The 4,298-nt window shown below is 39.1% G+C and overlaps 1 long non-coding RNA gene across 1 annotated transcript; it reads left to right on the top strand.

The window, feature by feature from the left end:
• The first annotated feature begins 278 nt into the window (after window positions 1-278).
• LOC122157198 lies at window positions 279-3,816 on the top strand. The gene is made up of 3 exons (XR_006167791.1): window positions 279-448; window positions 3,058-3,199; window positions 3,745-3,816. It is a non-coding gene; the product is annotated as an uncharacterized LOC122157198 (long non-coding RNA).
• The last annotated feature ends 482 nt before the right edge of the window (window positions 3,817-4,298 follow it).

The following is a 4,298-nucleotide window of genomic DNA, read 5'->3' as shown; positions in this document are numbered from 1 at the left end:
GGAATGCAAGTTCAAATAATGAAAATAGTCTGTATCCATCTTTTGTCTTTTCGTATGTCATTTCTTTCAGGTTCTCATCTTGACAGAGTAGAAAGAGCTTATTATCAATTAACAGTGATGTACTTTGTTATGCTGTAGTTCAGTGCATACATCAAAAGACCAATAATAGAACCTGAAGGTTCTGGTCAATAATGTGATGGAAACAACTGTTACATTTCCCTGACTACCTTTTCACTTACATATAATTTGTGTTTGTTTCTGGAAGGTGAGGTCTGGGTTTGATAACATCCATGGACAACCCATGCAAAATAAGAAACAGCAGACGAGAGCGTACTTTGACAAGCAAAATATTTGGGTGAATTTCCTCCTGTATATTTGGAGAAGCTCAGGACTTGGAATTCTCTGAAGCATAAACTAGCTCTTCTTCCTCTCCCCAGAGAACCCGTGAGTAAGTGGTGTGCAAAAGTTGTAATTATATTCAGGTGTTTAATCCACAGTATGTTGGGCCACATGGCACTTCCCTGTGCTTATGTCTTGTCTTGGATAAGCTATGTGAAAAATTAACTTAAACCGTGGGAGTCCTTGAACATACCTATAGCACTCTGAAAAATGTGTTTTCCAAAAGGGCTGGGGGAGAGCATGCTGCCAATGACTGCCTGTGGATCACATAACCACCTTGGCCAGTGGGCCAAGCTCCAGGGCACCCATGCCAGACAAGATTTCCTGAGCTGTGAAATAATTCTTTTGTAATCTCATCAAACCCTGCAGCATGAATCTGCTCTTCATGGGCAGTCTGCAGGCTGCTCTTACTGGAGTGTGAAGCCCACAGTCACTGAGGGGCTGCACAGGACTGCACATCCTCCTGCCCACATCAGGCAAAACTGATCCCTCCAGTCCATGAGGTTGCTAATACAAAAACCTTCCTGACTACTCAGACTTACATTTCAAGAGGAAATCTCTCTTAACAGAGCAAGGTTACTATGTCAGGCTGTGTCCCAAAACAATAAGGGTTGCCAGGAAAAAATTATAGATAATTCTCTCAACCGGAGAACCACGTGTTCCATGAAAATAAAAGCAAATAATCTCACTTGTCATTGAGCAAAACAAAGCATTTGAAGCTAATTCAGGAATTTTCATTCCATCAAAATGCAAGCTTTGCTGATCTACTTACCTGTGTAGTGCTTACCCATAGACACATCAATACATTAGCATTGCCATGACTCCAGATGTAACAAACATATCCTGATAGAGATATATTGGAGGTCAGTGGAAATCAGCACTGAATCCAGATTTCCCAGTTCACTTTGAAATAACTTTCTGAATAGATGTGCCAAGAGTGGGAATTCTTGGATCATTTGTGGAAAACTGCCTCTGTGCTATTTAACAACAAGCCCTGCTTTTCATTCTGTGACTCTTTCCTGGCTCTGGTACAACTTCTCAACCTACTACTTTTATCATCTTCAGTCACTTTTCAGTGCAGACGCTTTTATATCTGAGATATGAAAGAAGCGCAATTTAAAAAGCAAAGGATGTTCTTTCAGAAGACTCATCAACAATGCCTGTTCCCTTCAAGAAGCTCAAAGCATTTCACTACCTTTAAATTGCAATGCTTTTTATCTGTCACCCTACCTGTCATTATCTCATTTTTGGGCTTTGTATGTTGTTAGTAACACATGCTCATTTGCCTGATTAGCACCAGGCTTTAATTTCTTTTAATAAGTATGCTTTAGAGTCAGGATGATCTTTATCAAGCTGAATAATTTAACTTTGCCGTGTAGAATTAATTGAGATGAAGACTGTCAAATGAAATGTAAAAAATAATCAGTAGTTCTCATTAGGAGATAATAACAAGATATTTTTTTGTTTATCACCGTTGTTTTGGCCCAAGAGTCAAATTTTATTATTTATTTAATGTTCATTTAAGTACATTTGATCTCATCTGGCACCGTGCAAATAATTAAAATCCTTAACCCTCTTTTGATGGCCAATAATCAAGAGCACAAAATAAATAATAAGAAAGAGATTTAAGAATAGGTTGCTAATTTAAGCACACAATAAATGTGTGACAACTGAGGAATGAGCTGAGGCAGTCACTGTTAGAAATCAGTTATCATCTCCAAGAACATACTGAGTAGTCCTAATACAATGTGGAGAGGTTTGAAAAAGGAATTAAGAGGAAAAAGGGAGGGCCTGGGTAGCTGTAGTCATTAAAGAAATGACTGCTTTCTGTTCCCCTTCAAGAATGTCCTACTTTGGGGATCATAACATCACCTAATCGTGTTCAAGTCTTTGCCTGCTCTCTGCACATCAAAATACTATGCACTGTGTTGCCTAGCACACTGCCTATGTGTCCGTACTGAATGCACCTACTGTAGCATCTAGAACTTTTTACCAAGGGCCAGTGGAATGTGTGTAGGCAACAAGGCTGTGTGACTGATGTAGAGGTCAATTGGAATGTGTTACAAACTGGGACCTAGGGAGGCATTTTAAATGCACAAGGACCGCTCCAAAAGTAATACCTTCTTTTTTATGATGTCAGCCGATGGCTTCAGAAGCTGATGGTGGTGATATGGCAGTAAAGGCTGAACCTTCCCACCAATATTCCATTACATGCTGTTGCTACATGACAGATGGCAGCAGCAGGGCAGCCTGACAGAGTAGGATCTGACATAGAAGTGCATATCAAGCAGAAGTGTGACGTTGAATTCCCCCATGTGAAAAAAATTGCAACGAGTAACATTCAATAGTTGCTGAGTGTTGATGGAGATCGTGGATGTGAGTGCAATGTGAGGTGGTGGGTGGTGCAGTTCAGCAGTTGTAACAGTGACAGCGGGTCACCTTCCCTGGTGCAGATTCTTACAAGCACAGCATGCAGGCTCTTGTTCATCACTGACACAAATGCATAGCTAATAGTGATGTCTATACTGTGGAGTAGTGCTCTAGCTGAGAATTTGCTCTATCAAGTAATGCTATGGTGCTCTTAGTATCTGTTGTAGTTTCTGTGGAAAAAAAAAAAGGAGGCATTACTCTTAAATCAACATATGCCATTCTTTTCAGCGTTTCCATTAATGAGTATAAAAGTGAAGACTGGATAAATTGGTGAAATATCTTAAGTAAACCACATGAAATTGAATGCAAAAATACAAATTATGATGTGCGGATGGAAAAATATCACGTACAAATATAAAGAAGTGACCATGTAAGTAGGCAATAATGTCATGTAGAATGGAAAGGAAATGTTAATTTGGGTCCAAAAATGAGTCAACAATGTAATACTATTACAAAAAGAAATAAATAATTCTGGATGTTTGTGCATTTGTTAGGTTGTATGCATATCTATTTGCAATATTGTAGAAACTCATTGGGAACATGATATATAAATTTAAGGTAAAAGAATGGTAAGAGGAGAATGTAAGGCCAATAGAAAAACTGGAGGATTTCAATTTGTTATGTAGAGGATAGAAGACTTGGTCCAACTTTTCTCTTTTGAAAAACCTGGTGGGGAGGAGTATGGTTCTGGCTCATCCTATCCCTGCTAGGGATAGTGTGGGGAATAGTTTGGTTAATGTGCAGCAACAGGATTTTGATATCTGGAAGAGCTGATGTGCCAAAACAGACAGCTATTCAAGGTGGCTATGAAGTCTTCTCCCTTGGAGATTTTTAAGAGTAGGGCAGTTAAATATCTCCCATACTGGGAAAACTTCTCAATGATTTCCTTCTGTCCATGTTTCTGTTTTCTTCCAGAGTATTTACAGAGCATGGAGAAAGGCAGTGGAGAGTCATAAGGAGGGCATTTGCGTCAAGGTATTGCCTCAGCCAAGGAGACCCAAAGCGTTCTCATAGTTCTAAGGTGATAAGACGTGGGTTAAAACAGGGATCCATGCTGAGCTAGTGCAGACATTGTGAAATGGAAAATAATTCTACAACTGCAAAATATTGGCAGTGTTTCAAATCAAGCAAATTCTTCCTGCTTAAATGATCAGTTTCTACATGATGGCAGCGTTATTTGCCTCCTGGATTTTCTTTGTGTTGTCTCGTATTTCTAGGACTGTGGTAAACATGAAGGTCATAATGAACTGTTCAAGGAACATGAGGTTTGTGGGGTTAGAAATGTCATCCCTGTTGCCTACAATCGAATTTGAGAAATAGAAATCTCACCCTTTCCAGTTCATTATTTGGCAGTGTGCCCAATGAAGTAATTTTCCTTTGATTATGCAGCCAGTCATGAACTTATGAATACATTTGATGATTGCATGCTATATTTATTTATTTATTTTCACTATATGGATTTTATTCTG

The sequence above is a fragment of the Centrocercus urophasianus genome, unplaced genomic scaffold (assembly GCF_019232065.1).
Source record: "Centrocercus urophasianus isolate 14NV4802_14NV808 unplaced genomic scaffold, USGS_Curo_1.0 seq_13, whole genome shotgun sequence".
NCBI classification, from domain to species: Eukaryota; Metazoa; Chordata; class Aves; order Galliformes; family Phasianidae; genus Centrocercus; species Centrocercus urophasianus.
Note: the sequence above shows the minus strand (reverse complement) of the source record. Positions and strands in the feature narration are given on the sequence as shown.